Raw genomic sequence first — 13,936 nt, 5'->3', positions numbered from 1 at the left:
ATCTGGAAACATACTGGTTATGGGATGAAGTCCCCTTGGCTGCACTGAGTCCTTGGGGGCCAACAAGCCCTTCTGTTACCTCCAGTAAGTCCCAAATAACGCGATTGCTGTGTGGACTTCGGAGGCAATCCATCACTCTGCACATACGCCTCCCAGTGCACTGCTGGTTAGGAGGTGAAGTCCCCTTGGCACTAGAGGGACAACAAGCCCTCCTGTTACCTCCAGTAAATCCCACACAGACAAATTGATGAGAAGCCTTTTAAGGCCACATCCCCTTTCTCCACCAGTCTGCAACTGCACCTCCTTGCGCACTGCTGTTTGGGGGGATGAAATCCTCTTGGATGCTGAGGGCCCCAGGGGGGCCAAGAAGCCCTCCAGTTACCTCCAGTAAATATGACACATCAGGATTCCTGAGAGCTGTCGGAGGCCCCACCCCATTTCTCCACCACTCTACAAGCGTGATTACTAGTTAAAAAAAATAGAAAGTTTCTTAAAAATCCAAAGGGCACAGGGACATTATAGTTAGGAAATAGAATTTGAAAAACCTTAGAAATTCACTGAACAAAAACAAAGGTTACAGGGGCATTATAGTTAGAATTAGATTTCAAATATACAAAACCAGTGAAATTCAACAGTTACATTTACCTGATCTAACTTTAACTTACGCCCCCGCAATGCACTGCTTAAGACCTCACATATTACAGAACTCATGACATGGTCAGTGACATCACTGATGACACCACTGATAAATTCTCAAATGACATCATTGATGACATCACCAATGACATCATCAACAGATCCACTCACACTATATACAACCTCTTGCATGTTATGTTATGTTATGTTATGTTATTTGTACACTTCTATAGCGCACGGCCACTCCACTGGAGTATCCCGGCGCTTTAACGAAGAATCCCAACCGAAGATGGGGAAAAACATAACACCAAAAGGGCATACAAACACAGAAACAGCATCAAGATTACGGGAAGAGCAAAGTCTTAAGAGCCTTGCGGAAAGACAGAAGACTAGAAGTCTGTCTTAGAGAGATTGGAAGATCATTCCAGGCATGAGGGGCTAAGTGACGAAAAGATCGTCCTCCTGCTCTTGCTCGTTTGATAGTGGGAACACTCATCTTTGATAAGGACGAGGATCTAAGAGATCTGGGAGGGGTATACCAGGACAGTCGTTTGGAGATATATTTGGGGCCTATGCCATGCAAGGCCTTGAAAGTCGTGGTCAGAGTTTTAAATAGAATCCTTTTTGCAACTGGGAGCCAATGCAATGTGGCAAGAAGATCCGTGGCTCTGACTTTCCTTGGAAGACCAAAAATGGCTCGGGCTGCAGAATTCTGGGCGATTTGCAGACGCCTGACCAAATATTTGGGAAGTCCCAGAAACAGAATGTTTGCATAATCCAGCCTGGAGCAGATCAGTGCCTGGACAATAATTTTTCTGTGCTGGATAGAGACTAGAGGGAGAAATTTGCGAAGCATCCGCAGGATGCCGAAACATTTCCCAGTAAGAGATGAAATATGTGGTCCGAAAGATAGCTTGTTGTCAATCACCACTCCCAAATTTTTGGCTTTCACAGACGAGCTAGTGGGAGGAGACATATCTTTCGGCCACCAGGTTTTCCAATCGGGTTCAGATGTACAGCCAAAGAAGAGCAGCTCCGACTTGTCTGCGTTGCACTTCAGCCCATGGCGTCCAAACCACTCAAAGACAGCACTCAAACATCCGTTGACCTGGACACTATCAAACTGACCATCCCTGTTACTTACAAAGAGGAGCTGGGTGTCGTCAGCATAGCTGACAATCCGGGCGCCAAAAGCCTCCGCTGTCACCGCCAGGGGGGCCATAAAGATGTTGAACAGGAGGGGGCTCAAGATGGAACCTTGAGGGACCCCCACTTCAAGTGGTGACATTTCAGCAGAGAAGGGTGGCGCCCAGATTGTCTGCCGGCGGTCGGCTAAGAAGGATTTAAGCCAATTCCACACCGTTCCCCGCAGACCAAAGTCCCAGAGTCTGGAGAGAAGAAGTGCGTGGGGAACGGTGTCGAACGCCGCCGACAGGTCCAGCATAATCAGTACCACTTTTTTACCAACATCCAACTCCTCCCTGATGGCATCTGTGACTTCAAGGAGCGCGGTCTCCGTGCTGAAATTTGCACGGAAACCAGATTGAGTATTATGCAACAGACCCCTTTCCTCAATAAAATTGGAAATAGATCTGTGAGCAAACCTTTCAGTCACTTTCGCCAGAGCAGGGAGTAAGGAGATGGGTCTGTAATTTGCATAGACTGCAGGGTCGAGCGCAGGTTTTTTTATAAGTGGCAAGATCATGGCACTCTTCCAAGCTTTGGGAACTACCCCGGAAGAGAGTGACAGATTCAAAATGGGATTAATCAAATCATTAAGAACAGGTGCCATATTTGCTAGACACTTGGCAGGGCAAGGATCCTGTGGAGATCCGGATTTGAGACTTGTCAGAATAGCAAGAGAGCTCTCATGATCTAATAGGGGAAAATTGGACAGAAAGGGGCCATGATCTGGCAAGGGACACCCCAGACTTGTCGTATGCTGCTGGAAAGTGGCCTGGAGAGATGATTGAATAGAGGTGATTTTCTGTACAAAATAGACAGCTAATTCCTTCAACCAAATTTCGGAGTGAGCATGGATCGGAGTATAAGCAGAGGGGGAGGTGAAATCTTTAACCACCCTGAAAATTTCCTTGCAAGAATGCTCCGCTTCATTTATTCTAGATTCCAGATAGGATTTTTTACCATCCCAAATTAATTTATGGTAGGCTCGAGTCAGCGTCTTAAATTTTTGCCTCTCAGAAAGATCATAGGATCGCCTCCATGCTCTTTCTGCTTTCTTAAGATCTTGTCGTGCTTTTTTTAGATGAGGGGTAAACCAAGGGGCAGATGTTCTCTTATCTGCAGAGTTTTGTTTCATGGCCGGAACCAAGCTCTCTAGACGGTCTGTGAACCAATTATGGAAGAGATCGCTGTACTCCTCTACATTGTCAGAGGTGGGACACGGGAAGTTAGTTAGAACATTTGATAGCATCTCTGTAGTAAGAAGATGGAAAGATTTAGAGAGATGCTTTAGCGACCCTACTGGTTTAGACCGTGATGGAACCATGACAGAGATGGAAAAAGTGATGAGAAAATGATCTGACCACAAAACTGGCATGGGAGGGTCAACACAGATAGGAGAAGTAGAAAAAATCTGGTCGAGCGTGTGGCCTTTATTATGAGACGGTCCTGCCACATAAGGAGATAGGCCAAACACGGAAGTAATATCTAACAGTTTTAGAGTGTCCGGATCCGAGCTATTATCCATATGGATATTTAAGTCACCTAATAAAAAGCAATGATTGGACCTAAGGCATGGTATTGATAGGGCTGCCTGTAGTTCTTCCAAAAACAGCCCCACCGAACCTGGTGATCTATAGACCAGGATACCAGTACAGGCCTGGGAAGATGAGAGCTGGAGAGTAAAGCCTAATGCTTCGCAGCCCTGTATATTATCTACTGAGAAAGTATGGCATACAATATTCTTATTAACTATAATAGCCACTCCACCACCTCTACCAGATGACCTATCTTTCCTATAAATGTTATAGGCAGAAGGTACGGCATTTGCCAAATCGGGTGAGGAAGATTCGGACAGCCAAGTTTCCGTAAGGAACAAACAGGATATCTTAGAATCCTGTAACATATTCCAAATGTCTAGAGCGTGGCCGGGTAGAGATCTAGTATTCAGTAGTAAACATTTATGCAGAATAGGTGGGCTGACCTGTGTAAAAGAATTCCGAGCAGGAAGGCGCCAGCCACAAGTACTACACCCTGTCTTCAAAGCCCGCCCTCCCGGGAAAACATGATGGCAGTGACCACACGGGGGGCGGAAGGAGCGTAGCTCGGGGCTGGAATACCTGAGTATACAGCGACACATAGTGCCACTGGCACAAATAGAGGGTATATACGTAGACCGTCCGGCACCGTCCGCCTCCGTGCCGCGGACTGGCGCAGACTGGCTACTCTTTGGCTTCTCTTCGGCGCGTATTCGGCGCTACCGCTGCGCGTCACCGCTGCGCTAGTCTGTGAGGGGTCTTATAGATTAGGTGAGGGTGGAGACTAGTCCGCCGACCTCTCCAAGATGGCTGACCAGGATGGAACAGCCAGGAACCAGGAAGTGATGATGCTCCAAAGCTCCCTCCACGACAATCAGCACAGAAGCTGTGGTGGACCGGGGAGTAGCGAGCAAACTGCAAGTATGGGCAGAGCAAAAGTTTTCTAAAACACAGTATTACATTTAAAGCACACAATCAATAAATCACGCTCGAAAATGTTTTAAAATCCTAAGAGATCAATAAAATGCTATAAGTTGTTTGTAGTAATTCTAGTGCGAGTATAGCGCTGGTAAAAGTGTAGCGCTGGCGCTGCAAACTTCGTTTAATCAATGATTGCGCGCATGAGACTCCCGCCCTCAAATAGTCAGGGCGAGGGGGAGACTAGTCCGCCGACCTCTCCAAGATGGCTGACCAGGATGGAACAGCCAGGAACCAGGAAGTGATGACGCTCCAAAGCTCCCTCCACGACAATCAGCACAGAAGCTGTGGTGGACCGGGGAGTAGCGAGCAAACTGCAAGTATGGGCAGAGCAAAAGTTTTCTAAAACACAGTATTACATTTAAAGCACACAATCAATAAATCACGCTCGAAAATGTTTTAAAATCCTAAGAGATCAATAAAATGCTATAAGTTGTTTGTAGTAATTCTAGTGCGAGTATAGCGCTGGTAAAAGTGTAGCGCTGGCGCTGCAAACTTAGTTTAATCAATGATTGCGCGCATGAGACTCCCGCCCTCAAATAGTCAGGGCGAGGGGGAGACTAGTCCGCCGACCTCTCCAAGATGGCTGACCAGGATGGAACAGCCAGGAACCAGGAAGTGATGACGCTCCAAAGCTCCCTCCACGACAATCAGCACAGAAGCTGTGGTGGACCGGGGAGTAGCGAGCAAACTGCAAGTATGGACAGAGCAAAAGTTTTCTAAAACACAGTATTACATTTAAAGCACACAATCAATAAATCACGCTCGAAAATGTTTTAAAATCCTAAGAGATCAATAAAATGCTATAAGTTGTTTGTAGTAATTCTAGTGCGAGTATAGCGCTGGTAAAAGTGTAGCGCTGGCGCTGCAAACTTCGTTTAATCAATGATTGCGCGCATGAGACTCCCGCCCTCAAATAGTCAGGGCGAGGGGGAGACTAGTCCGCCGACCTCTCCAAGATGGCTGACCAGGATGGAACAGCCAGGAACCAGGAAGTGATGACGCTCCAAAGCTCCCTCCACGACAATCAGCACAGAAGCTGTGGTGGACCGGGGAGTAGCGAGCAAACTGCAAGTATGGGCAGAGCAAAAGTTTTCTAAAACACAGTATTACATTTAAAGCACACAATCAATAAATCACGCTCGAAAATGTTTTAAAATCCTAAGAGATCAATAAAATGCTATAAGTTGTTTGTAGTAATTCTAGTGCGAGTATAGCGCTGGTAAAAGTGTAGCGCTGGTGCTGCAAACTTCGTTTAATCATGCCTGCTCACATACCCACACAACCACTCACATATCCATTCACAGACCCACACAAGTACTCACATACCCACTCACTCCTCCATAGAGTCACTCACTCACTCAAACAGCCACTCGTACAACCTGTCACTCACCCATACAGCTACTCATACAACCAGTCACTCACCCATACAGCCACTCACATAGCCACACACTCAGCCATACAGCTACTCACATACCTACTTACTCACCTGCACAGTGACTCACACAGCCACTCACTCACTCATACAGCCTCTCAACACAGCCACTCACTCACCCACACAAGCACCTACACACTCACTCATACACCCACACAATCAATTACACACCCATTCACACATCCATACAAGCACTCACACATCCGCTCACTCTCCTATACAGCCATTCACATAGTAACTCATGCTGTGATACAGCCACTCACACACCCACTCACTTAACCAAACACCAACTCAAATAGCCACTCACTCACCCATACAGACATGTACACACCCACTCACTCACCCATACAGTCACTACACACCCAGTTACCCACCCATAAAGTCACTCACAATGCCACTCACTCACTGTTACAGCCTCTGACACACCCACTCACTCACCAATACAGCCACTCAAACAGCATCTCCCTCACCCACACAGCTGCAAACATACAGCCACTCACACATCCATACACACAAGGATGCATACAGTCACACAGTCACTCACATAATATATGTTAGAAGTAGTATCACTCAGTAGTAGTGCACCTAGTATACTAATTTAACTTTTGTAGTAGGTTAGTATACATGTTTAACACCCATAAACTCTTAAAACACTTACCCTCACTTGATGTCATCAGCGATATCATCAGTGATGTCATTTGAGATGTCATGAGTGATGTCACTGACCATGTCATGAGTGGTGTAATATGTGAGGTAATAAGCAGTGCATTGCAGGGGCACAAGTTAGCTTAGGTAACAATAACTTCTGAATTTCACTGGTTTGGTATGAGTGAAATCTGAGCCTCACTGTAATGTCCCAGTAACCTTTTGTTTTTTCACTGCACTATGCAATCTCTTCCCCAAACCTCAATGTGGAGAAAGAAGTGGCACACAACCAGAGTTTCAGTGGTTCATTTTATTTCACTTTAGCACCACATCATCACCATTTCGTGCATGTAGGTAAAGATGACTGATGCGTTTCGCCGTTTACACCTTCAACTGGACATAAGAGTCCTGGTGTGCTAACACTCCATTTAAGCTCCCATAAACAAGTCTATCTTTAATTTCAATTGGAAACAACTAGAGTGTTCATGCTCTCTGTTCCACGCTCCTGAACATGCCACCATTTTTGCTCCTCAAAACATTAACATATTATTCACTGTCAGATGTCATTGTTATTTCATCCCCTCTGTAAAGTATATACAATTGTATTACTAAACCAAGACATGCTGCATAAAATAAGGGATCCTTGGTGTTTTTGGTATGTATAAGGACATGTCATGGCATATATCTTTTGCAAAACAAGTTTTAAAAGGGAAGGATAGGAAAATAATTATTGATACTATCAAGCAATATATTATACATTTGCACATAACTTAATTAGTTTGTCATATTGGTGGACAGTTTGAGGTAGGTCCAAGAAATGGGGCATCTCCAGTTATGCTTATTGCAACCCAATATCAGCATTGTTAGTGCAATTTCAGACAATTTCAGACTATTACAGATTAAACTAGTGGACAACAGAATCGCTAAGGTGAAAGGAAGGGGGTGGAAAGGACTACAATATATAAATATGTAAAGTACCATTTAGAGTTTCAAATCCCTTCAGCCAGCTTATGTTTATATGCTGATCTTTATATATAAAGTGCTATTTTACATTCTATTTAAAAAGCTACCCTAAAAGTCTCCTAATCCATGACTAGCTTGATATGCTCAATTTGTCCCCTCCATTCCTCTATTGTCTATCTAATTTCAGTCCTGTATAATCATTAGAAAGTGCTAATAAAGTGTTTACGGAATATATCCGTGTGCCTCGTTCCCAAATGACCTATTATAAAGTGCAAGTGCAGATAAGTGGGCTTTTCATTAACACACAGTTAGCAGAGGGTTGGTTCCCTTGATCCATTTTGACCATTAAGGGCCTTCCAATTCCATTGCCTATTTTCCATATGGCCTAGATAAAATGTAAGTGCAGAGAACTATTCTTGTAAAAAAAAAAATGTTGGTTTAACCACCTCCAGAAAAAGTATTGATATTGCCACTTTCCAGTGAGTAGTGCAAATAGATCTGTCAGTCCCTAATGGTATAACTTAAATTCATAAATATATAGGGCCCGATTCACAGAACTAACTTAAGACAAAATCCTAAACTTACTACCATTTTGGTATTCACAGAAGGCACTTACTCATTTTGGTATTCACAGAAGGCACTTACTCATTTCGGTATTCACAGAAGTTAGGAGTCCTAACTTTAGGACTCCTAAATGCCTTCTGTGAATACCGAAAGTCTTAAAATTAGGATTTTTCTCAGTTTAGTAGTAGAATAGTTAGGACTCCTAACTTTAGGACTCCTAAATGCCTTCTGTGAATACCGAAAGTCTTAAAATTAGGATTTTTCTCAATTTAGTAGTCCTAAATTTAGATTTAGGACTACTAAATTGAGAAAAATCCTAATTTTAAGACTTTCGGTATTCACAGAAGGCATTTAGGAGTCCTAAAGTTAGGAGTCCTAACTATACTACTACTAAACTGAGAAAAATCCTAATTTTAAGGTTTTCGGTATTCACAGAAGGCATTTAGGAGTCCTAAAGTTAGGAGTCCTAAATTTAGGACTACTAAATTGAGAAAAATCCTAATTTTAAAACTTTCGGTATTCACGGCAGGCATTTAGGAGTCCTAAAGTTAGGAGTCCTAACTATACTACTACTAAACTGAGAAAAATCCTAATTTTAAGGTTTTCGGTATTCACAGAAGGCATTTAGGAGTCCTAAAGTTAGGACTCCTAACTTCTGTGAATACCGAAATGAGTAAGTGCCTTCTGTGAATACCAAAATGAGTAAGTGCCTTCTGTGAATACCAAAATGGTAGTAAGTTTAGGATTTTGTCTTAAGTTAGTTCTGTGAATCGGGCCCATAGAGTGTAAGGAAAGTTCAGAGGAATCAAATCATCAAGAAGAGGAAGTTCAAAAGATTACAAAATCTAAAACCTTAAGTCTCAAAACCAAAGATCAAGGGGATCTATGAACCCTGGAATTCTGGGATTTTAAAGCCCCAAAACCTAAACCATAAGATTTTCAATAGTAAACAAGCACAGTTATAACTTTGATCAGTACATCAGAGAGAGTTGTGTTCTCATAGAGATTATCAGTCTAGATTCCATTCTTCTGAGAATACATTCTCGGTTACCTCTTTGTTCTCCAGCCTTGAGTCTTTGTACTCCAAAGTAGGTTAGACCTTGTATTTTCCCTTCATGTGTTTCCCAGAAGTGCTTTGCAATTGGTTAGGCAAAATCCTGTTTTTTATTGCTCGTAGGTGTTGTAAGATTCTCAGTTTTACTTTATTTGTTGTGCTTCCTACATTTGATTTTCTGCACGTGCATTTTCATATGTCAACTGCATAATTGGTATCACATGGTATGTGTTTCATGATTTTATTTTCTATTCTATTCTGTAGCTTATATGTTACTCTACTTACTCATTGTTCACATGCTTTACACTTTGTGCACTTCCAACAGCCAAGCATCTGTAACCAGTTGTTGTTTGGTTTCTTCCTAGTTGGTAGATGGCTTTGTACAAGTATATCTCATAGGGACGCTACTTTTCTGCATTTTATTTTCGGATGGTTAGATTAAAATTTATTTCAAAGTCCTTTGGAATGCATTTCTTAACTCTTGGTGGTTGCCATTATAATGAGGGCTTCCTGCTTTTTTATTTTATTTCTGTCTGCATGTTTCAATATTTTTTTTGGTTTATTTTATCTGTATTATCAATATTTATTTTGGATTTTGTGAAAATATTGAGCTGAAACTAGTATATTTCCACAATAATTTAACCAATAGATGTGCACTTATATGTTAATGCCTGAGAGGTTTCCTTGATGTAAATACCCACAGATGGATATATCAGTAAATTTATATGAAAACATGGTAAATGTAGTTCCAACTTTGTGTACAGCTACTGCTGGTTAAGACATTACTGAACTTAATTCCTTTTTAAGCCCCGTATCTGTTAATCCACACAGCTATTGGCCTAGTAGTCATGATTGACAAAGTTTAGAATTCACTCATAAAACAACTTACTTTCCGATTTCATCCACATTTTAGAAAAAATACAGAAAGGAAAATAAATGATTTTATGACTATATTTATATGTAAAAATCAATAAAAATGGAAAACAGGTAGCCTTAATTATAATCCATAATCAAACAAGTTTTGTTGTTATCTTTGGATTCCTTTTTCTTAGTCTGTAGCAATTCTTCTCTTCCATTTCTCATTACTCTGTTCCTTGCACTCTGTAGGACTTCCTTCTGACCTCAAACCTCAAATCTTCTGAACATGTAATTTACTTGTATCTTAAAGTCTGAGGTCTGCGAGTAGTTTCCTCTTGATCTCAGCATTTCCACATAAGGGACACTCTACTTCAACGTTTTGGGGTTTCCACTTTGGTATGCAGTATGCTTTTGCTGGCTGTTGATTTTCGATGAATCTTACTGCATATCTTAGCCTCCTTCATGTACACCTCATGTCTAGGAAATGTATTTGGTTTTGACTGATTACATGTATGAACTGTAGATTGTATGTGTTGTGGTTTAGAAATAAGATGAATTGTTCCAGACTCAACTTCCCATATAAGAAATAGATTCTCAATTAATCTTGTCCACAATTTTATGTGTTTCAACATTTCTTTATGTTCTTCAGTCCACACAGCTTCAGCTTCCCAATGGCCCATAAGTTGATTGGCATATGTTGGCACAAAGGATGTCCCCATAGCTGTTGCTTGATTTTGTAAATATTAATTCTCATTATAAAGGAACATGTTGTTGGTCAAACAGTAATCTAATATTTCTATCAACATGTTTGAGTGTTCCATACAGGTCACTGATCCAGCCCTTAAGAAATATTGGCACACTTTCATTCCATCACAATGGCGAATTGAGGTGTATAATGATGGTACATCTATGGTGGCTAATAGATAATCATTCTTCCATGGGATATCTTGAATTTTGTTGAGGAAATCCATGAACTCCCTCAAATACAATGGTAGCATTGTGACGTATTGGACAAAAAAGGCATCTATGAAACTTGATGTTCTTTCTAGCAGACATCCTATCGAGCTTAAAATGGGATGGCCTGGTGGATGTTGTAGATCTTTTTGCACATTGGGAAGGAAGTAGATTGTTGGTACAATTGGGTTTTCCGTTTTCAGGTACCTATATTCATCATAATCAATCAGAGCCAAGTCATGCCATTCCCACCATTTTTCATGATATTCAGTCATCTTCTTTGTTGGATTCTTTTTTAGTTTTGTATAATGTTGCTTATTTCTAAGCAGTTTTTTTGCTCCTGCCATGTATTTAATCCAATCCTGGATGATGATGTTTTCACCCTTGTCAGATGGCTTGATTATTATTTCTTGATTATTTTCCAGCTCACCTATGGCTCTCCTTCCTCCAAAAGTTAGATTGTGTGATTTCTTCTTAATTTGACTTTTCCTATGGGCCAAGTGATTCATGTTATCATCGCCTCCTGGAACAGATCAATTTTATTCCCCACAGGCATTTGTGAGCAGAAGTAAGACTGTGGTTTACATCCACTGTTGGCCAATTTCCAAGTTATTAAGCCCTGATCTTGGCAGAGTTGTATTTCTGATTGTTTTTTAGGTCCTCCACTCTCCTGGTCCTTCTGACTTCCTTTCCAGTTCTGTCAGATCGTTTCAATCTCGTATGTCTGCTATTGTCAAGGGGAGAACAAAATAACAAATAGAAAGACTTGTGTGCCTTTTTGGAGATATACGTACGTCTCATCTCAGTCCTGGAGAGCGCTGTTGTGATATGTGCAAAATGTAGTGCACGGTAAGTTCTACTACAAATACAAGTAGGGAGGCTATTCAGCAAATGAGTAATCATGTAATATTCCCTCCCGCCTTTGCCATGTGTACTAACAGTCACCTACATGATATATTAAATCTTTTGCTGCATAGACTTCCAGTAATCAACTGTTACCCTTGCAGCTGTGGCACTCCCGCCAGAAGCTATATCACATTTTCACATTACACACTAAGGTACACCTTGTTTGTTCAATATTAGGCACAAGGTGTGCAAGAGTGTGCTTTTGGATTCACAGACTAGAGCAAAAAAAAGGTTTGCACATAAGAATGTCAGTGGGTGCTAATACCAAGGGCTCAATATCCGAGTTAAATAATACCCTCAATGCCTCAGTGTTCAAGATTTGTCCTGTTTTCTGATTTTCATCATCATAAAAACAGGTCTTTGGATGATATGCTTTCCATTAGTGCACTAACCTTAAGGATGATACTTAACTATATGTTCTCCTTTAAGGTGCAGCGTTGCAGGGAAGGTGTTTGATGTGTAGCTGGATTTAAAGGGGAAAGATGCCCGCAGCGTCAGAGATTAGCTGGAGAGTTGCACTGCAAAAGATTCTCGGCTGGCTCATGGAGATGTTTAGGTGAGCAGGAACGCTGAAAAGGATCCGTCATCTTCAACCAGTGGGTAAGCCAAGCACTGCCTCATGGTTTGAGTGTAGTATAAATACCATTCACAAATCCTGATAAGTCAGCTTAAATATCCCTAGAGTAATGTGCCTATGAGTCATCCCAAATACCCCCATAGTCATGTACCCATGAGTCAGCCAAAATATCCACATATACATGTGCCTATGGGTCAGCCCAAATATCACCATAGTCATGATGAATCAGTCTGAAGACCCTAAGGAATGTTACTGTTTGCACTTTGGTGTTTCATGACTCAGTGGACTAGGCCCCTGGGGATAATTACCATACAAAGAATGTTGTCAAGCCTACGGGGCAATGAGTCCCATGAACAGCTAGGGAGGCATTGTGCCATATGCTCATTTGCTCAAGGCCTCCACACACAAGGCACAAGAGGATGAGTACACAAGGAGGTCAGGGTCATGATACAGTTCCGTCCCGGAAAGAAGGGCTTTCTGGGTGGGGTTTTTAGGGATGATGTGCTTGAAAGAGCCGAACCAGACGGGGCATGTACATTGGCAGCTGGATCACATGATTGATCCACTGGACCATACCCTTTCCAGTCTATGAAGTAATATAAAAGTCCTTTCACTCTTTTGACATCAAGGATCCGTTGAACCTCGATTTCCAGCTGCCCATCGATAGCTATATGAAGGGGGTGGAGGTGATGGGTGGGTCTAGGCACCATAGGGCTTTAGGAGTGACCCATGGAATAGTGGATGGACAGGTAAGTAATCGGATAATGGGAGGCATACGTCTACAGGATTGGTGTGTTATGTTACTTCAGCTTGTATATTCCACATACACCAAACAGTCTCTTGTCTCTTGATGACTATCCCAGCAGGGCTCAGGAAACTTATTAATAGGCTTGCTTCAAGAGACAAGTCTTCAGCATCTGTCTAAACTTCCTATATTTAAAGGTGCTCCTGAGTTCCAGGGGCAGGGAGTTCCAGACACGAGGAACTGTGACAGAAAACTTGACTCCACCTATCCTAATCCTCTTAAATTGGGTGATCTCTAACAGGTGCAAATGGGCTCTGATATCTCTGGTAGGGCAGTACTTGTGCCTCTGAGATTTAATAAATGCCGGACTTTTAATGTGCAAGGCTTTGAAAATAGTGCAACATGTTTTAAATGTGGATCTCTGTGCAACTGGGAATCAGTGAAGGTCTTTTCTACCTTTAGAAATATGTCAACATTTGGGAAGTTGATAGTTCAGTGGAGCAGCCTGGTTTTGGACCAACGGAATCGTCAACATAAGATGTCTAGGGAGAACCAAATAAAGAGAGTTGGTGTAGTCAATTCTCGACATGACCAAACCTATTATGACCTGAAACAAGGCGTCAGTAGTGAGGAATTTCTTGATCTTCTTAATTCTGCGCAGTTGGAAAAAGCAGGAGGATATCACTGAGCCAAGTTTTGGTTTCGGAGATAGATCCTCATCAATTGTAAAACCAAGATGTTTTAACAACTTCTCTGGAGAGGAAGGAGGACCCAACTCATTGGGCCGAAGTTCAGTTTCAAGTGGTTACTGTTCATCCAATCCAGGATGAACAGCATAGTGTCTTGGAAATACATCTTGGAATTTGGAGTGCCATCAGTCATGAAGAGGAGTTGCATGTCA

The sequence above is a fragment of the Triturus cristatus genome, chromosome 8 (genome assembly GCF_964204655.1).
Source record: "Triturus cristatus chromosome 8, aTriCri1.1, whole genome shotgun sequence".
Classification (NCBI taxonomy): Eukaryota; Metazoa; Chordata; class Amphibia; order Caudata; family Salamandridae; genus Triturus; species Triturus cristatus.
This window is presented reverse-complemented; position numbering follows the sequence as displayed.